This window comes from Schistocerca cancellata, chromosome 6 (genome assembly GCF_023864275.1).
Source record: "Schistocerca cancellata isolate TAMUIC-IGC-003103 chromosome 6, iqSchCanc2.1, whole genome shotgun sequence".
Classification (NCBI taxonomy): Eukaryota; Metazoa; Arthropoda; class Insecta; order Orthoptera; family Acrididae; genus Schistocerca; species Schistocerca cancellata.
Window position 1 is genome coordinate 210151101 of NC_064631.1, and position 22585 is coordinate 210173685.

Genomic DNA, 22585 nt, shown 5'->3' on the forward strand with positions numbered 1-22585 from the left:
CCTGCACCTATTCTCCTTCCTTCACCGTCACATATCACACAGCTCCTTAGTCGGTAAATCTCGGCAAAAATCGGAAACCTTCCATCAAACTGAAAACCTACAGTACCATAGAGAAGTAGCAGCAACAACTACCATCTTGAGATGTGTAGGCGGCAGCAGCGTGAACCATCCGCTCTGTTGCTGCATAAACCATGCTGGCGACAGACTTCTGTTTAGTTGTAATATTGTCTGCATCTTGCTATCTTGGAGTACGCATTAGGAGTGAATTAAAATGGAATGATCATATAAAGTTGATCGTAGGTAAAGCAGATGCCAGACTGAGATTCATTGGAAGAATCCTAAGGAAATGCAATCCGAAAACAAATGAAGTAGGTTACAGTACACTTGTTCGCCCACTGCTTGAACACTGCTCGGCAGCGTGGGATCCGTACCGGATAGGGTTGTTAGAAGATATAGAGAAGATCCAACAGAGAGTATAGCGCGCTTCGTTACAGGATCATTTAGTAATCGCGAAAGCATTACGGAGATGATAAATAAACTCCAGTGGAAGACTCTGCAGGAGAGACGCTCAATAGCTCGGTACGGGCTTTTGTCGAAGTTTCGAGAACATACCTTCACCGAGGATTCAAGCAGTATATTGCTCCCTCCTACGTATATCTCGCGAAGAGACCATGAGGATAAAATCAGAGAGATTAGAGCCCACACAGAAGCTTACCGACAATCCTTCTTTCCACGAACAATACGAGACTGGAATAGAAGGGAGAACCGATAGAGGTACTCAAGGTACCCTCCGCCACACACCGTCAGGTGGATCGCGGAGTATGGATGTAGATGTAGATGTAGATGTAGACTTAGAGGAAATAACGCTCAAAGAGCAGTGTGCGTTTACAGTCGCGGGCTGAGAGAAAGGCTTCTTCTTTTAGGCAGAAGATGGCAATACGAGGGGTAGGAGAACTGAAGTATCTCTGGTCACTAATTATTAAAACCGTCCTTATTTCTTGTTTCTGTCAGATTTTCCGCCCCCTCAATGCCTGTGACCTTGGCGTGGTCTTATTTCGCCACATCCTCTGTACGGCCCTGCGTCGGCCAACCGCAGAGTTCGATGGTGCTGTTGAACTATAGGATACGATGCAGCAACGACGTTGCTCACAACATACCGAAGAGAATGCCTTCCTTGAAATCTCTAGGAAGACTGTACAGTCTAGGGGAAACTGCAGTGTGATACCGAAGTCTTGTAACGCACACTACTTCATTCAATTGAAGGTGGGACAATGGAAGAGAAAGACTAGGAGAACACTGAAAAATTAAAATCTGAGCTTACAGAAGGGCATTATAAATCAGGTACATAAGGAAAGCAGAAAATGTAGAGGCGGCTGGAAAGAATATGTAAGGCAGATTATCCAGTGTGTTAGGTGTAATATTTGTGTTAAGATGAAAATTTTAGCGCAAGGAACCAGAATCCAGTCATCTGTAACAGTGTGAGATGATCATAGCAAAAATTCCATCCTCTATTCGGGGTATTCTTGTCATTTCCGAGCATAAATTTCCTATTGCGGAACGGTGCCGACGCAGCGAGGTGACATATATTGACGGAGACGAGAGTGGCTCAATCGCGGGCGCCGCGCTAGGCTGTCAGAATGCCAATCGGCCGCTTCCTCTGCCAGCGCCACCTGCGCGCCATCTTTTCCCCCGGGGCGAGGTGTTTAGCTCGCGGCTTGTGGGGGGCGGGGGCGGGGTGACAGGTCGCAGAAGAAGCCAGAGGCGGCAGGCAGCCGCTGGGGGAGAGATCCCGCGGATTGATTCGGCTGTCAATAGCAGCGGCGCGCCGACACTGTCGCTGTCGCCAAACTCGGGCGGCCGGGTTGCCGGCGCTTCTGCCGCACGCCGCTGAAAGGCGCCACATATATCATAGCCCGGCCGCTGGCGCCGGCGTTCTTGCTCCAGGAGAGAGCGCACTGCCATCCACTGCGGATAACAACTAGCCGAGAATAGAAATCGGTCTGGCCACACTGGAGTTAGCTCTACAGGGATCTAAACTTGCTTTGTGAACTACCGGGTGATCAAAAAGTCAGTGTAAATTTGAAAACTTAATAAACCACGGAATAATGTAGTTAGATAGGTAATAATTGGCACACAATCTTGGAATGACATGGGGTTTTACTGGGGGGGGGGGGGGGGGGAACAAAGTTCACAAAATCTCCGACAGATGGCGCTGGACAGCAAAACGTCAGTGACTGCGCATGACAACCGTGTATAAAAGGAGCTGTGATGAGAGAGAGAGAGACAGGCGATCATTGTAGGCAAAACCACCCCTTCCTTCCGCCTCCTTGATTTCTATCTCACCATCTATGGCCGTCCTCTCGCCCTCGCTCCCACCCTTAAGTACCTTGGCGTCACCCTCGACCGTCGCCTCTCCTGGACTCCCCACCTCCGGACAATCCAAGCCAAGGCACGCTCCCGACTCAGTCTCCTCAAGCTCCTCTCCGGCCGTACGTGGGGTCTGGACCCCTCCACCATCCTCCACACCTATAAATCCCTCATCCGCCCTATCCTTTGTTATGCCCATCCAGCTTGGATCTCCGCCCCCCCCCCCCCCCTACCTTTTACAAATCCCTCCAAATCCTTGAACGCCATGCTCTCCGCCTCGCCTATCGCATCCGTCACCCCTCCCCCACGCGGATCCTGTACGATCTCATCCCCTTCCCCCACCTTCTCCTTTTCCTTGAAAGGATACGGATCCTGTACACCTCCCGTAAACTCGATCCTCCTCACCCGCTAGTCTCCCCGATCCTCTCCCACCCCCGCCCGCTGCCGCGCCTGTATTCCCACGTTCCACCCGGTCTCCATCTCTCCACCCTCCTTACCCTCTCCCAAGGTGGCTTCCGCCAGCTCCCCCTCCCTGATGATGTCCTCCTCCCCTCCATCTACCACTCCTATCAACTTTGATCCTCCCCCCCTTCCTGTGTCCTTTCCTTTAGGCACCCTCCCTCCCTCCCTTCCCTTCCCTTCTCTTTCCTTTCCCCCCTTCCTCCTTCCCTCTTCCCCCGGGCTTCCCCTCCCCCTTCCTCCCTCCTCCTCACTCCTCTGCCCATGGCATCTCTGCTCTCCCCTCTCCCATTCCCCTCCTCCTCCTCCTCCTCCTCCACTCTTGGCAGGTCCCCGGACTCGTACACGCTCATTGAACATTCGCGCGCCGGAGATCGTCGCCGTCAGTGTTTCGTGTGTGTGCCTTCGTTTGTGTGTAGTGTTGTTCGCCGTCACGCCACCACCGTTCACATGCCGTCGCCATCATCCATGTTCTGTGCACCGTGTCGCCTAGTGTTAGTGCTGTTTCTCGTCCAGCGTGAACGGCTCCATGTTTTTTCGATTTTTAGTGTCTACATTTTTTGCCCACCTTTTTGACTGTCTTCTCTGTGCCACCTTTATGTACTACTTGTTGTCAAATTCGAGGCTGAAGAGCGGCGTATTGTGCTGCTGACAGCCCGCCTTTGTATAAGGTGTTTAAAACCACAATAAAGAAAAAAAAGAGAGAGAGAGAATCAGATTCGCCAGCAGTCGCAGCATGTTGACGTTACCTGAAAATGCGCTTTTAGTGAAGCTATATTATCAGAATGGGGATGTGCTAGTTCAGCGTTACGATCCTATCGCCATAGGAAGGGGATTCGAACGAGTAAAGGTCCGTTGACAAATGCAGCTGTGGCGAGAATGATTTCGAAGTTCGAAGCCACGGGTTGTTTAGACGATAGATCCCGTAGTGGCCGACCGAGCACAAGGCGTAATGCTGCTGAGACAGTTCAGGAAGAAATGGAGACTGCCTATGCACGGGGAAGTCAGCGCTCGTGCAGTCGCACGTCGCACCGGCATTCCATACACTACTGTTTGGTTGGCACTTGCGCGTACACTCCGATGCTATCCGTACAAAATCCATCGGCATCATGAACTGTTACCTGGCGATTTAGTGAAGCGGAGGGCATTTGCGGTGTGGGCGTTTCAAAAGATGGCGATTGGTTGTGTAACGTGTTGTGGACCGACGAAGCTCATTTCACGCTCCGAGGGTCTGTCAACGCCCACAACTGCAGAATTTGGGCTACGGAAAATCCTAGAACTGTCGTGGAAATTCCATTGCACGACGCGAAAGTCACGGGTATGGGTTGGATTTACCACACCTACCGTTATCGGGCCTTTTTTCTTCGAGGAAATGCGTGACTCTGGTTTTGTAACTGCTACCGTGACGGGTGAGAGGTACGCCGTTATGTTACAGAATCGCATCATCCCCAGCCTGACTGATAAACACCTGCTGGAAAGTACGATGTTTATGCAGGATGGCGCTCCACCCCATATTGCTAGACGCGTGAAAGATCTCTTGCGCGCGTCGTTTGGTGATGATCGTGTGCTCAGCCGCCACTTTCGTCACGCTTGGCCTCCCAGGTCCCCAGACCTCAGTCCGTGCGATTATTGGCTTTGGGGTTACCTGAAATCGCAAGTGTATCGTGATCGACCGAAATCTCTAGGGATGCTGAAAGACAACATCCGACGCCAATGCCTCACCATAACTCCGGACATGCTTTACAGTGCTGTTCACAACATCATTCCTCGACTACAGCTAATGTTGAGGAATGATGGTGGACATATTGAGCATTTCCTGTAAAGAACATCATCTTTGCTTTGTCTTACTTTGTTATGCTAATTATTGCTATTCTGATCAGATAAAGCGCCATCTGTCGGACATTTTTTGAACTTTTGTATTTTTTTGGTTCTAATAAAACCCCATGTCATTCCAAGCTTATATGTCAATTTGTACCTCTCTATCTACATTATTCCGTGATTTATTCAGTTTTCTAATTTATACTGACTTTTTTATCACCCAGTACATTGTCAAATCTAGATGGCTATCAATAAGAAATGGCACGACATGAAAGAATGTGGCTCATTGATCACAATACCTTGGGACTTCCTAAGAGGAGCAGGCCTGATGAAATCACATACGGGAAGGATTTTGTCGTTGATTTCTACACCAGACCGTCACAATTACGGGATTTCCGTCATCAGTCTTCTTTACTGACGAAGCAACCTTTACTTGAACTGGCAGTGTCAGTAATCGTCATCTATGATTTATAGACACAGCACGTGGAACTTTCATTCGTCAGCGCTATCTACTATGTGAACGATGCATTTCCGAACACGTGTTCATAGAACTTTTTTTTTCCTTCATTTCCGTCCCTGCAGTTTGTCGGTTATATATATATATATATATATATATATATATATATATATATATATATATATATATGTGTGTGTGTGTGTGTGTGTGTGTGTGTGTGTGTGTGAGAGAGAGAGAGAGAGAGAGAGAGAGAGAGAGAGTGTATCCACTGTGAAAATCATTGTGTCCAGGGATATAGTCATTTTCTGTAAGGGTTCAGGTATTTAAATACTTTACTCCTTTTGCAAATGGGCAGCAATCATCATTTCTGGCTTTGTCACAAAATTTGTAATGAACTTGAATACGAAACATGCAAGTCTTTCCGACGCAGAGTGTAAGAGCCAACTGCTACTATTAATTTGCACTTGGCACCGAAGCTTTAGCTTAAAGGATGGCTCTCTCGAACATTTATATTGATACAAACGCAATATTGAATAACGTTTTATGATTCTTATTTCGCTTAGTTGGAGTCATACCAACTTTTTTGAATGAAAATAATAAAATTTACTTAATTTTAATTGTTTTATTTGAGGAAAATAACCATTTTTAACAGTTTTCACAATGTACAAAAAAAGCGTAGACTATCGATAACGTTATTTTACGTCAAATGACCAAAGCAAGAGGTTTAGAAAAATGTGGGACAATTACGATGGAGAACTAATTTTCGGATAATGCGAATTTTCAGGTATGATGTATTAAACAAATGCAGACAAAAAGGTAGTAATTATTATTATAGTTGTATTATGGTTATAATGGCTTACAGCTTGCTGGAAATACACTCCTGGAAATTGAAATAAGAACACCGCGAATTCATTGTCCCAGGAAGGGGAAACTTTATTGACACATACCTGGGGTCAGATACATCACATGATCACACTGACAGAACCACAGGCACATAGACACAGGCAACAGAGCATGCACAATGTCGGCACTAGTACAGTGTATATCCACCTTTCGCAGCAATGCAGGCTGCTATTCTCACATGGAGACGATCGTAGAGATGCTGGATGTAGTCCTGTGGAATGGCTTGCCATGCCATTCCCACCTGGCGCCTCAGTTGGACCAGCGTTCGTGCTGGACGTGCGGACCGCGTGAGACGACGCTTCATCCAGTCCCAAACATGCTCAATGGGGGACAGATCCGGAGATCTTGCTGGCCAGGGTAGTTGACTTACACCTTCTAGAGCACGTTGGGTGGCACGGGATACATGCGGACGTGCATTGTCCTGTTGGAACAGCAAGATCCCTTGCCGGTCTAGGAATGGTAGAACGATGGGTTCGATGACGGTTTGGATGTACCGTGCACTATTCAGTGTCCCCTCGACGATCACCAGTGGTGTACGGCTAGTGTAGGAGATCGCTCCCCACACCATGATGCCGGGTGTTGGCCCTGTGTGCCTCGGTCGTATGCAGTCCTGATTGTGGCGCTCACCTGCACGGCGCCAAACACGCATACGACCATCATTGGCACCAAGGCAGAAGCGACTCTCATCGCTGAAGACGACACGTCTCCATTCGTCCCTCCATTCACGCCTGTCGCGACACCACTGGAGGCGGGCTGCACGATGTTGGGGCGTGAGCGGAAGACGGCCTAACGGTGTGTGGGACCGTAGCCCAGCTTCATGGAGACGGTTGCGAATGGTCCTCGCCGATACCCCAGGAGCAACAGTGTCCCTAATTTGCTGGGAAGTGGCGGTGCGGTCCCCTACGGCACTGCGTACGATCCTACGGTCTTGGCGTGCATCCGTGCGTCGCTGCGGTCCGGTCCCAGGTCGACGGGCACGTGCACCTTCCGCCGACCACTGGCGACAACATCGATGTACTGTGGAGACCTCACGCCCCACGTGTTGAGCAATTCGGCGGTACGTCCACCCGGCCTCCCGCATGCCCACTATACGCCCTCGCTCAAAGTCCGTCAACTGCACATACGGTTCACGTCCACGCTGTCGCGGCATGCTACCAGTGTTAAAGACTGCGATGGAGCTCCGTATGCCACGGCAAACTGGCTGATACTAACGGCGGCGGTGCACAAATGCTGCGCAGCTAGCGCCATTCGACGGCCAACACCGCGGTTCCTGGTGTGTCCGCTGTGCCGTGCGTGTGATCATTGCTTGTACAGCCCTCTCGCAGTGTCCGGAGCAAGTATGGTGGGTCTGACACACCGGTGTCAATGTGTTCTTTTTTCCATTTCCAGGAGTGTATTATTACCAAAATCCGAAATATGTATAAAAAGCTGTAAGCAGTGTAACATGGAGGCAGTATGTACAGAGCATTTATTATTGCGCCATTGAGTGTAAAATGTTCTTTTAATGCCTACCATACTGCTTGTAGCTGAACAGTCTGCGTCCATATAAATGAAACTAAACAGGATGGGAAAAGTTAAGAAAGAATTTAACAGTATTCATTGAATGCACACCTACGACTCCAATATGAGTAAAAAATTGTGCCAACCATCAGGGAATTTACCAGATAAAAAATTTCTGCATTTCAGTAAAGATTCCACGGTGCCCATTTCGATTACAACTTCTTAATGTCGTCTCGGTCTCTAAGGCAGATCAGAGCAAGCCAAACCTTCCATTTACATCGTCATCATCACCAGAGAGAGAGAGAGAGAGAGGAACTGAGAATGAGAATAGGGTGGTCGGGGAGAGGGTGACAGCAATGTGAAAGTGGAAAGGGAGTGAGGTAAAGAATCTGAGAGGCTGGAACGAGTAGAATGGTTAGGAGGACGGAGCAAGAGTGAGAAGCTTCACAGTCGAAACAAGGAGTTAGAGCAGAAGGGGGAAGTTGTTTGAAAAAATGGCTCTGAGTACTATGGGAGTCAACATCTTAGGTCATAAGTCCCCTAGAAATTAGAACTACTTAAACCTAACTAACCTAAGGACATCACACACACCCATGCCCGAGGCAGGATTCGAACCTGCGACCGTAGCAGTCCCGCGGTTCCGGACTGCAGCGCCAGAACCGCTAGACCACCGCGAAGTTGTTTGAATATCTGTTGGAATGGTACTCGAAGCCAGCAGTCAACTCCATGGCTCCTCACAAGGGACTGCCATTCTTCCTCGTCTCTCTCCCAGCTGCTCCACAATCCGTTGCAGTCGTTTTTGTAAAATGATTTTTCGTGTCCAGTGTTAGACCCCAGAATAATTCGCGTGAATCTGCTTACACGGAGGACGGAATGGCACGGTTTTATGAGGATACAGCATAAATTTTTCTTCGCGAGTAGGGTTCGAGCCCGAGTAAGACATAATATACACATGAACAGATACGAAGTAGTGATTGTGCAGCACAAGCAGGGCAATAAAGTCGTTTGAATAGATTTTTAAAAAATTTTCTTTAATGTGTTCATTGATTTACGGTGTATATATCAGGCATCACTGGTTAGTGCAATACCAGTACCGGCCAATTGCTAGACCAGTAGGACCATAGGAGATTTATGCCTGCTACCAGCGAATAACGAAACTCTTAAGCACATCCATGCTGGAGGCTAGGCATAATTGGCCGACATTGGTGGTTTTTTTGTTCTGAACAGTGGAAAGGTCCGACTAGAGCTATTAGATTGTTTCAGTACCCGTTCAGATTTGATTTGCAGCAAACGTTTATGACCTGGTAATGCACAAAGTTCGTAATAATATCAATTACACTTATACTTCAATTCTGGTCTGAGAGAACTGAAAGCACTTCACATATAACAAGAAATTAATCAGTGTTCGCTGAACATATAAGTGAGCTAGATTTTTTCATAATGAGTAGGAACGCAGTATAGCCAGAGTTAATGCCAGAAGTTCCGTCGCCTGCACTCGCCGCCTGCATGGAATCAAGAATTTTATAGGACGTACTACGATACTATTAAGTGTCTGAATTTTACGTGCTACACGAGCACGACTATTCTGCTATTATTTCTGGACTTGTGTGCTCGGAGAAATATACAAATGACAATTGTTTTATTCACAATCGATTGTCTATATCTGGGCGTTGGTTTTTCAGGCGCTATACGGGGTCTATCATCTTCGCAAAAATAAATTTGCAACGTTACAACGGGGAAAAAACTTCGGTTTGTTCAGCAACTTCGTTTGTTCAGCTTCAGTCCATGAGAGCAAATACGAACTCTATGAGGGACTGAATCAATTGCCTCTCTCTCCGTTTCATTAACCTTCAACAAAATCCACCAATTTTACTCATTTCAAACACCCAAGATAATAAATAAAATGCCGTACACTCCAAAATTACGCTACTAATGTTTTTCTCAGCGCAGATGAAGATATGTTTTAGATTTCCTCGAAGAAACATTGCCGCCTACAACATGTCGTAAAAGGCACGACAGGGTATACAGGCCTTCAACATCACCGTTGCGAAAGTATTAATACTGAAAGAGTTTTCCCCTCTATATCTTACTTTTTAGACATGAAAGAGACCTCCTCATTATAACTTATCGTTCCGTGTGTCGAGTCCAGTAAACGTTAGTGCCTTTCATCGCAACAATGTTTTGGCGACTAAAGATCGAGTCACACTTGCGGGAACGGAACTTCAGAACATTGATAATTCATTTCAAATGGTAGGGTTCACAGTGACCGTTAACAGAAGGGGTCACCGTAAAAGTTTCTCGGGAAAAAGTTTTGACGGTGATGTTTGTGATGGGTGCGGGAGGAGGGTAGGGGAGGGGGCTGGGGGGGAGGTTGAGACTTGGAACGTCAGCGTCGTCTGCTCACATCTCAAGTTAACCCTTTCTCACCGCGTTCGCGTTCTTGTTTGCTTTATTTACACACTACGCAGCTCCCATGGTGACTTGGGTATTTTTCCTGTGGTGGTTGTTCCGCAACATAAGACAGATATCTGAGAGCGAAAATTTATTTTGGTTTTCTTATGCCTGGACAAAGAAAAAGCGTATTCTCTGCATAAATAAAAAAACAAAGTGTTTAAATTACAACGGAAAAAAATCATAACAACAAGAAGGAGTTTGCGAGATAAACAGAAGTTTATAGGCGAGTTCATACATTTGGAAGATGATTCTATTCAAATTTCGCGCTAGTCGAAGAAGAGTGGCGCTGCTACCGCCGCTATGAGGCTGAAAATCAGATTTGCTTTATATACACGCTGTAACGGTCGTGACCTTTAGTTACCTTTGAGATTGGATGTGGTGAATTGACGTTAGTAAAAAATGCCTTTAAAGCGACTAAGACACCATTGTCAACATCTCGGTCGTGCGTGTACTAGGTGTACGAGAAGCTTAATGTTCCTTCCGCGATGTTGCAGAAGGACTTTGCATGAACGTAGCCACTGTACATGACTGCTAGCAGCGGTGGTCAGGAGAATGTACAGTCACAAGAAGACCGGGCTCCGGGAGGCCACATGACCTCACCGAAATGGAAGACCATCGTGTTCGTTGCATGTCTCTGGCGTATCGCAGTGCTTCTGGAGCACCAGTTCGAGGAGTAGTTGGCACCACAACGAACTGTTACAATTCGGGTACTTAAAGCACAGCTCCGAGCCAGAAGTCCTGTAGCGTGCGTTCCACTGACCCCAAAACACCGCCATATACGACTTCACTGGTGTCAAGCGAGAGCTGATTGGAGGGATGAGTGGAGGTCTGTTGTGTTTTCTGATGAAAGTTTATTCTGCTTCGGTGCCAGCAATGGCCGTGCGCTGTTTAGGAGGAAGCCAGTTGAGGGCCTTTTTTTAACATTGTAGACGTCAGCTCTGTTGAAAGAAAAAATATAGTGGTTAGAAAATTTATTTAATTCTTGTAATATCAGGAGAATGGAAAAAACTGTGTGCTGTGCGTAAATAAGATCAATTCCCGTGCGAGCGTAGACGCGAAATGAATGGTTTGAAACCTTCGTCTTGTTTGCCCAGGTTTCCTACTGATTGTATATCGACAATATCTCCTTGATCACTGGATCCCAACGGAATGAGGTTAGGGCCAGTACCTTGACTTTGGCGTAATCCATGGAATGGGCAGTTTATATTCAATCATTAGGCGCTGCTGATTTATTGGACTGTAGAAGGCAGACGTCTGCATTGTTCTTGTCAGTCAGTGTTGCGTACCCTATGCAACTTTCAACAAATTTTATATATACTCGCCTTTCGTAACACGAGATCATTTTTCATCTCTGAGATGAACTGTTGTCTTGGTCAGTAGGTAGAAGATTACATCTACTTTGTGCTTCTTATTATGGCAAATTCTGAAGAAACATTTACCTCACACGCAAGAAAGGCTGTGGACTTTACATTTCTTGCCTCTTCCCCCTCCTTTGGTTGATCTGTTGTTTTCGCTCGCAGAACTCTCTTAGTAGGATGTTTTCTACATGCATTTGTAATCAATAACTCTGAAAGAAGTTATTGTTCTGAGTTTTCGCTGCCTGCCATTCCAACACATAACGTCCATTTTAACCACAACCACGCAGTAGCGCTATACATTTCCCGAGCCGGCGCTTGCTTCTTTTTATTCTTAAGCCCGTGAAGTTTTATCTGTGACTCAAACCGTTGCACCGACTGTGATATATGCGAATTTTATCACACATTATATCATGGTGTCATATGGTTTTAATTTAGCTGCCGACTTGCCGTCAAGATGGCGAAATATCGAAAGGTGAAATATTTCTGTCCCAGATGTACGGACAAAGATGTTTGAATACAGTATCTGATGAAAATTTGCTGGGCACATCTACATAATGCGTAACTGATTTAGAGAGGTGGACCAGCCAGTAAATAGCAGGCAGGGAGTATTCTGTTGTCAGTATAAAATTAGTAACATAAAAACGGATCGATCAGGAGAGGTCAGTGCCATCAAAAGGCAGATTAGTCATTCGATGTCACTTGAGTATCAGATCCATCGGGAATATTTCAGCCACTGTAAAGCTCCTTCTAAAGCTGCCCATGTCGAATAATGACGTAACTGTGACGTAGAAACGCGAAGGAACAACCATTGCTAAACCAACGCCAGGCCCATCTTGTATACTGATGGACGGCGATCGTCATAAGTGCTGAGGGTTGTTGTAAGAAATTGCATTAAATCAGCGGAAGGAATCACTCGCGAGTCCCAAAATGCTACCAGCAGTCAAGGTAGTACAATGACTGTGCTTGAAGAGATAAACAGATTGGGACAGACGGTCGAAAAGCTCCTCATAACCCAAACATTTCTGTACTCACTGCTAAGTGACGCTTGAAGTGATGTAAAGAGCGACGCCACTTCACAGTAGATAACTGGGAACAGTAGTTTGGATTGGTGTAGCACGCCATAACCTGTGGCAATCCGATGAAGGGGTATGAGTCTGGCAAACGTCCAGAGAACTTTACCTGTCATCATGTGCAGAACCGACAGTGGAGTACGGAGGAGGTGGTCTTACATGATAGGAGTGTTTCTCATGCTCATATTGTGGATTCCTTAACGTGCTTAAGTCATAAAGCAGCACCTGTGACGCAGTGGTTTGTGGGCAGTAAAATCCTTGAAACAGATTTCCCTGCCCAGAGTTCCGACCTGAACCCAGCGGAATTCCTCTATAATGAGTTACAATACCTAATATATAAGAAACTATCAGCCTCGATTGCGGTAATGAAACCAAACTTTACCTAGGTTTCAGCCCAAATAATTGAGACTTCTTCAGAAGATATATCTGATTCTATAATTTGTCTAAGAGAGTATGGTCTATAAGTAAAACTAAAACAGCGGAGTCACATTTTAAAAATGCGGTACGTAAGTACTAAGTCAACGCCAGGACTTAGCTTAAGCTCTGGGGTGCGCCTCGTCTCCATGGACGCCGTGCAGTGGGCCTCGGGAGCTCACGTGAAACTGAGTTGGGCTAGATAACGCGCTGCAAATCAACGTGGCGGGGAACATTGCGCATGTCTAACTGAGACCATGACTGTCGAAGATAAAAGACCAACGCAGTTATATATTAAAACAAATATAGAAAGGTTGAAAATCTTAAACGTAAAGCCTCTGCACCAGGTTATGACTAAAATGTAACAAACTCTGCCAGTTCGAGCACACTACCCCGACTTACACTATTAGAATATATCGCCCCTTTCACAACGAATGCTTCATAACGCACCCATCTTTATTAATGAAAGATGACACAGGACATAAAACAGCGAAGCTGTAGTATGTAAACGACGTAATACAATAATCTCGATTAACCTGTACACAGATGGTCGAGTGGGTGTTTCTGTCAGTTGATGTAGATATACTTCTTATTGCCGACCGCACGGAAATTGACCTCTGTCGGTTGATAGAGTATAAGGGCGATGAAAGAGCGTTGCACGTCCGTTCACGCAATTACCATATTTTTTACAACATAATTTGACCTATGCTGGTCATTTGCTATTACATGGCGATAAAGTGGCGTTGTTCGTTCACCCACGCGTCATTTTTAGTAATAAGATAAAAACTTATCTTGATAATATTCTTCATTCAGTCCGTGTCAGCAATAAGAAGTATATCTTCATCAACTGATAAAAACACCTACTCGACCATCTGTGTACGGGCTAACCAAGATTATTGCATTATGGCGTTTACATACTACAGTTTCACTGTTTTATCTCCTATGCCATCTTTCATTAATAACGATGGGTGCGTTATGTTGCATTCGTTGTGAAAGGGCCGATATATTCTAATAGTGTAAGTCGGGGTAGTCTGTTCGAACTTATATAAATCCATGCACAGTTCGTTACATTTTAGTCATAACCTGGTGCAGAGGCTTTATGTTTAAGATTTTCAATCTTTCTATAAGTTATTTGTTTTAAGATTTAGCTGCGTTAGTCTTTTATCTTTGACAGTCATGGTCTCAGTTAGACATGCGCGAAGTTCCCCGCCATGTTGATTTGCAACGCGTTATTTAGCCCAACTCAGTTTCACGTGAGCTCCCGAGGCCCACTGCACGGCGTCCATGGAGACGAGGATCACGCCAGAGCTTAAGTTATGTCTTGGTGTTGACTTAGTACTTATGTACCGCATTTTAAAATGTGACTACGCCTATTCAGGCTGTTTTAGTTTTATTTCTAGACCATGCCCTTGTAGACAAATTATAGCTTCAGGTATATCTTCAGAAGGAGGCTCAATTATTCGGGCTGGAACCTAGGTAAAGTTTGGTTTCATTACCGCAATCGAGGCTGAAAGTTTCTTATGTTTTAGATTATCACGATTGCTGACTGGACTGCAATGCTGAAAGTACAAAAGTTACGATATCGACTTCACTGCAAACTCGAGCGCCCAACATAACTACCTTCTCTGGTTTCGGCTCCTGAGGAAGAATGAGTTGTCATTCCTCCACATTCAGACAGCATGAGAATAATGTTCGTTTCAGCACAGTTGCCATTGTTGCCAAATTTATTCAAGATGGCGGCTGTCCTTTGGTGGTTTTCTCACCTCCTCTGTGGGATGTGGGTGGACGAGGCAATGTTGCGTTATTAATGTCACCACCCCACTCCACCCACATCCCCTGCTTTCCTTCCCCTCGTCCCCTTCCCCTTCCGACCCCCACTTACGAATCGGCAGGAAAAAGACTGAGCCTGCACTCAACTCCTTGAGGGGAAGGATGAAAAGTACTGTCTTTATTTACTTAATTCATTTTTGAGGGTGTGATCCTACTTTTGGACTGTCTTACAGCTGCCTCCCCTCCACCACTTCTGAATTGGGTAAAAAACGCTGAAGTGGAAGGTACTACTCTTTATTTTTTGGTGTGAAATACGTCAATTTGACGAGATGCTGGTGTTGAACAGAGAGATGTTTAATAAGTGTATTATCTACAAGCATACACCTGAGGACTGCAACCTTAGCCTCGTCCTACATAAGGAATGGAAGGAGGTAATAATGGATGAGTGTAGGGGGAATAATTTGCAGCAAATAATGAAGATGCAGTGGGGTTGGCTGAGGGTCCATTTTGCACCTCATAGAGACTCTTGCCTGGGATGGAGCTGTTCATGGTTTTTGAAATGGCTCTTCACTCCACAGTACAGGAGATAAAACTTCGTCCTATTCCACTACCCAAGACTGAATGAACCATACTTGCTCATTGTTCACCTTAGAGTATTGGGCTCGACTGATGATGCTTGAAATGAGTTTTGTCCGCATTCTCATCTCGTCTAAATAAATGTTTGCCTTTCTGTGCACTGTAATCCACCTAGTTGTTTCAGACGCCCCACTGTACAGAATAACATCTGTGTGTGTGTGTGTGTGTGTGTGTGTGTGTGTGTGTGTGTGTGTGTGTGTTGTGTTTTCTTGTATACTGTGGAAGGATGAGATATTGTGCTGGCCTCACAGAATGTAGGCTTTATCTCTGTTATTTAGGAACATCCATCTAAGGAAAATGGTTTGTTGACAATGCTCCAGGTAGATCTGTGGGTGGTTTAAAAATACACACACAAACGCAATCATTGAGGTATGTTAGTGTTGAATGACAGACATTCCTGCTGTACAGACGACGGAGGAATAGACGGTGCAGGAATTTTACCCAGTCACTTGCCCCTTGTGGAGTAGCACACCGTGTGCCTGTCAAAAGTACTGTCGTTCTTAACAGCTCAGCTGCTGTAATATCAGCTTATATATTTAAAAAAAACTGACTGAATAAACATAAACACTCATTTGCTGCGTGAACTATTACCATCACGTATTCTCCAGATGCGATTTTATGCTTGCTAAAAAATGGTTCAAATGGCTCTGAACACTATGGGACTTAACATCTGAGGTCATCAATCCCCTAGAATTTAGAACTACTTAAACCTAACTAACCTAAGGACATCACACACATCTATTCCCGAGGCAGGATTCGAACCTGCGACAGTATGCTTGCTACAGTGCATATTGTACTGAGAGACATCAGCTCATATCTTATGCTTTTAAAACAAATACTGTGATGGCAACAGTGTACTGGGCGGATACAGTACTAAAATCAATGAAATCTCCAGCTAATTGCCGGCCGCGGTGGTCTAGCGGTTCTGGCGCTGCAGTCCGGACCCGCGGGACTGCTACGGTCGCAGGTTCGAATCCTGCCTCGAGCATGGGTGTGTGTGATGTCCTTAGGTTAGTTAGGTTTAAGTAGTTCTAAGTTCTAGGGGACTTATGACCTAAGATGTTGAGTCCCATAGTGCTCAGAGCCATTTGAACCATTTTGAACCTCCAGCTAATTAAGTGTAAACTCATATGTAGTATGAACTTATGTTTGCTATAATGAATACTGAATCGAGGACATTGATCCTAAATTGAATATATTACAAAATAAGCACATAACACCATCCAACAATCCTTAAACATACATTCAGCTAGCAGGTTCCACACAAAGTGGTGAGTGGAAGACTATGTCACTTATGGAAAGCTGGTAGGACCAAACAACAACATGATAACCTGGAAACGCATTCATAATTATTTTAAAAGATGTATGGAAATATGTTACTTCTCTGACTATAATAGAATTCTGATTGAGAACAAAGAAAAACAGAAAGAGAACAGAAAATTAATTACTCCTCCTATGAATTATAAAGAAATCAGTTCTCAACTGTCTGACTGCGATATTTTTAAATAATTCTTTAACATCTCGGTACAACCGTTCTGCAATGCTCCCACCATGTCTATACTCAGTTAACACGTTTCTGGCCATAAATAAGATGCGAATATTATTCTCAATGTATGCATACACAAATCTGAAAAAAATCTCTCCAGTGCACAAGCAACCAACAACTAAGTGCAGCAAAACGGCAAATTACCAAAAACCCTCTCCTTCAGCGTTACTTGCACGATCATGGCGGGCAAAGACGTCAGATGTCGTGTGGCTTCTCTCCACCGCATTCTGCTTCTGACCACTTCCGACTCCCATCGACAACTGTTTGCTCACTACTACACACGATAATAATAGTTCACACTCAGAGTTTGTATATGAACACAGCAGAATCATAGATGTCCAACTTTCAACCACACTAAGTGAACATTCCAAATGGGTAGACGTATTTTTCTCGTGAGTGATTCCAGTGTGTTTTAGGAGGAGTGCGATATAATCCTCTTATAAACGACCAACTATTAAGAAAAGTCCAACAGGAAGTCTACGTAATGATATGAGTGCATCCCAGCCTTGATTCTACAGGATGAGGAAACACAATAATGACATTACACAAATATCGAAAAAAATACCTTCCATCATGGGCCCTTTACTGTATCTTTCCGCCATTTTGCCGCTCCAAACGGTCTTGTCTTCGAAGGAGAGCCCCAACATTATTCTGTAAGCATTTCGGAAGCGATGCCGAACAGTCCTAGCGAATCGCTACGCCATTGTCAGTTCTCGCCACACCAACCAATCAAAAGCAATCTCCCTCAGATCCGGGAATGCGCACTGCAGCGCCACAGCGGCACGAACTCGAAGCGGCTAGCAGCTGACATACATGCTATTCTTCACAGTACCGAAAAGTGTAGTTAGAGTACGTAATACTGTTCAAATTTCGCAAACCACATGCTTCCATGAATGCATGATAACGCTAGAATATTGACTGTGTTCTGGAAACTGTCGTAAATGTCACATTATGTCATTTTATTCTCACTCACATCGATGTCTTCTTTTGGATTTTATGTTTCGGAATATGAGTTAAGAATGGTGCGTAGTACCACACTTTGCAAATACATTTGTAAAAACACCCGAACAAATCGTCATTTTTTTCTGTTTTCCGTCGTTCCTTAGTTGCTCCAAAATTCATGGAGGTACGTTCCGTCTATGAAGAAGATGCTTCATAAATAAAAGAAGCGAAACGCGTATGGCAATAAACAAACTGCCTTCAATTAGTTGCATAGATGGAACACACATCCACGAACCCAAAAAATTGTTTAAGAGAATGTTAAAGAATAAGAAGACGCATAGAATGTGGTTGTAATCCTCTCCTAGAGATTCAAATAATGAAGCAGTTTCAAAAATGGTTCAAATGGCTCTGAGCACTATGGGACTTAACATCTATGGTCATCAGTCCCCTAGAACTCAGAACTACTTAAACCTAACTAACCTAAGGACATCACACAACACCCAGTCATTACGAGGCAGAGAAAATCCCTGACCCCCGCCGGAAATCGAACCCGGGAACCCGGGCGTGGGAAGCGAGAACGCTACCGCACGACCACGAGCTGTGGACGATGATGAAGCAGTTTACTTTCCTATATGATACATCAACGATATGATTCAATAAAAAAAATTTAAAAAAAAAGTATTTTCGAAAGCGTTTGTCGAGTGCAGGTATAGGAGTTATTTGTTGTTTATAACATGCATCTGATGAATCAAAATGTTTCGTATATGGTGGTAATGTCTGGAAATATTTTGGCGGGAATCTTTCATCTCTGTCTACTGTTGCTACGGATTCGATCGCAGATAATTTTTTGTGACAATCTGGAGTATAAAGACAACTGTTGCTTGTTTCTCAGTAATTTAAGTTGTGCTCTTTCATTCCTGTCTGACCACTCTCTCGGAAATCGCTACGTATTCAGAAAAAAATGGTGAATTATTTGTGACAAGAAAAAGTATAAATGACTCTGTCAGTTGTTTCAATCACAGCAATTTAATCTTTTATTTCTCAAACACATGGAAGTTACGAAATAGAAGCGCGTTCTTACGTGTAAATAACAACGAATATCTCAGAAAAATACTTAACTTTGACGATTAACGAAGTCTCAGAATGTGTTACAAACACGAAAAGAAACAAAATATTTTCGTGTCCAGCAGTAAGCGAACATTCGACACACAACACGGCAGTTCGGTGCCTTACTGACTTCGCTACTTCAGAACTTCATTCCATCTAATACCAGTCAGGGGAGACACAGGCTGACTTCGTTGCCGAATGGTGCGGGCGTAAGGCGTAAATGCATGAAAGTTTGGAAGGTTTCCTAAGTCAGAGTTCAAAAATTTCATTTGCATTGTTACCTAAAAGTTTTAAACGCGTTTCGATAATTAATAAGTAAAGCATTTGCAGGAAAAAAGTACGCGAAGTTACTAGTAATGTCAGCTATCACTCATGTGATATATATAAGCAGAGCTAACATTTTGAGATTTAATGATTTTTTAAACTCTTAATTACGTAAAAATAATAGGTATTTTGTGTGAATATTGGCCTAAACTGTTTTTTATGTTATAATCATTCACAACAATAACAATATAAACCATATTTCTGACAAAGGAAAACAGTCTATTATGAACTCACTTTCCACCCAGATGTGTCCTGGTGATTCTTCAGTAACACAGTCACTAAATCCGAAGCTAAAACTTCTCAGTATGCTTAAAATGACAAATTCTAAGTGTAAATAAACCACACCGAACCGAAACAGAGAGCCATAATGAAATTCAAAACCTCTCGGTACAGTTGTCGAAAAATCGGCAGGTCTCAGAAGCTTGCTGAATAGGAACTTCGGATAAAGAACTGAAAATGTCGTTGCTACCGAGGATAACCTACTGCACCGATCGGTATGAACGATGCAGAATAGGACCATAGAACAATGCATGTGTCATCACCTCGATGTGTGGACACACTAAGCAGCTTATAACCATTCTTACCTCCCATCCTACCTCTCTTCCTGCCTCGCTCTCCCCCCCCCCCCCCCCCATGTAGTTATGGATACTGGTTTGCCAGGGCTGTTCTAACCTGTCTCTGATGGTACACAAAGAGATCCGTCTGCCCATATTGTGGTATACTGTTTCACGTCTGCAGCAATCCGGCATATTTCAAGGAAGTGCCGATCCCTGGAACAATAGCGAAATAGAAATACTTGACTGTTCGTCTTGGAGGGAGCCAAGGTAACACTAGACGAACGAGGGCCAACAGCATGCTATGACCCTTTGCTACATCTTGTGATAGGAAGAGGGAAGAGACAGTTCCCGGGGCTGCACTCGCCTGAGCGGCAGGTGCTTTGACTAGCAGTCATTGGGGTCGCTGCAGGTGATTACTATTTAATTCGCTGGTGCTGACTGTCCCCCCTCTCCTCCGCACCTGCTGCCGTTGGTCGCTTCTGTCAGAGACTCCAAGCACTCAAAATCTGTGAAATTTTATTTTTTTAAAAAAAGGACATTCGAAATGATAATAAGTCAGTCATGATTCCATGAGAAGAGATACAACCAATTTCTTACAATTTGATGGACAAATTAGCATAGTTGAGGACGTTCCTCACGTTCAGAGTTAGTGTCTGTGAATGTCTTGTAATAAATTGTCAAGCACGTAGATATTAAATGAATTTCAGATGCATGAAATATCAGTACACAACACTAACTTTCACGCTACCTAGTTGCACATCAGAAAAAAACACAGTCATTTTCATGTTCAAAAGGAAGCTACAATTTCATAACGTCCAACGGAGTAAAACTATAAAATATAAAGATTAGATTAGATTAGATTAGTACTTGTTCCATAGATCATGAATACGACACTTCGTAATGATGTGGAACGTGTCAGGTTAATAAAAGGTGTCTACACCAGATATTACATTACACAAAATATTACATGACAATATCTTTAATTTTTTGTGGGGGTTGGGGAAATTACCCACTTACTATATCCAAAAATTCATCTAATGAGTAGAAGGAGTTGCCATTAAGAAATTCTTTATATTTCCTTTTAAATGCTATATGGCTATCTGTCAGACTTTTGATGCTATTAGGTAAGTGACCAAAGACTTTTGTCTGAGCCAAAGTTAGATTTAACCTTCAGTAGTGAAGATCATCCTTTCTCCTAGTGTTGTAGCCATGTACACTGCTATTACTTTTGAATTCGTTCGGATTCTTAATAACAAATTTCATAAGTGAATGTATATATTGTGAGGCTACAGTGAAGATCTCTAGCTCTTTAAATAAATGTCTGCAGGATGATCTTGGATGAGGTCCAGCAATTATTCTGATTACACGCTTTTGTGCACTGGACACTCTTTTACTCAATAATGAGTTACCTCAGAATATAATGCCATACGAAAGCTAACGCCACATGGTAGAGAACTAGATAAGATTTTTAGCAATTCTCTCTCTTCTGATACATAAAAAACAAATACCATCCATGTGTTGACATCTAGCATATGCGGCAATCCCAATATTTATACACATATTGGTCCACTGGAGTAGATGGCCAGTGATCAAGCCGCTTACACAGACCTGTGTAAAGTTTTTCGCTTGTACTGGAAGAAGACCATGTCCTACAGACGGTCAGTCACAACGGATGGTTCCTTTGATGTAATTGAGTAAGCAGTTTGACACATTGTTTTTTTTCTGTAACACACCCAATAAATGTATGACTACAGCATTGTACACCGCCTATTTGATACCATGACTTTGAGGTCCATGTCAGGTGCCAAACCGACATTAATACATTTTGATCCACTGACTCTCAATGAAAGCTGGACATCATATGGTGTACAGTGTGCTGCTTCCAAAATACATACAAAGTGGTGGAAATGAAAGACACAGGCGGTGTCTCCGATTGACAAAAATGTGGAAGACACCGCAAAATATGGAAACTGGAAGAGTTTGCAGCATTGTGAAGCTTTTCCAAAGAACTGTCGGAAGGTGACAACCTCTACATTTTTATCTCATGTTCCATAGTGACAGGGTAGCAGATGTCTGAGTGTTCCATTTTCTAGAGATGAAGAGCTTTGTTTCTCATATTGCAACCAGGTGTATTATCATTGTTTCAGTGTGCTAGGAGTTGGTCATCTTGACCTCCAATTCTTTGGACACTGCGTCTTTCATTTTTATGGCTTACAATATATGTCTCATTGCATCGATCCCATGATGCTCTCAGCCAACAACATCGCAGCATGGTTCTCAATTTCTGTATCATTGTTGAACCACCCCTCTGTCACTAGCCTGTGTGTGGCACATTAACTGAAGTAACACAATGAGCACTATTCCTCATAAAATCTTTTAAACGTCGAAACGTTCTGTGTGTGTGTGTGTGATCCTAAAGATGCCTGTATATCAGGAAGTCAGACTTCATCCCAAACGTGTTTGTGCTTGCAAACCTGTAGCAGCGGCTTCAATGGCTTTATTGGAAGGGTGTTTCGTCTGCTTTATTATAGTGCTTCTGTGTAATACTTTCATTGCCTTTGTCGGACTTGGTGTTATGAATCCCCACTTAGTTTAAGCTTTTCTCCGTCTTGAATGACTGAGAGGTTTCTATGTATCAAAATGCTCCCAAACCGCATGAAAATATCTATCAAAATACATCCAAACTGCAATAAACTGTTTCCAAAACTACAACATCCGTCACCTCTTAGCTCTTCCACTACTTCAACAATCCCCCATAACGTCTTGGCTTTTCTCCATTGCAGGCAACAAAACTTTACACTGGTCTATGGAAACGACTTCGATTACAGACCCATACATGTAATATGATTGGTAAAATCCCAAACAGTTGGTCTGTGAATTGATGCCTTTCCAGCACACTTTAA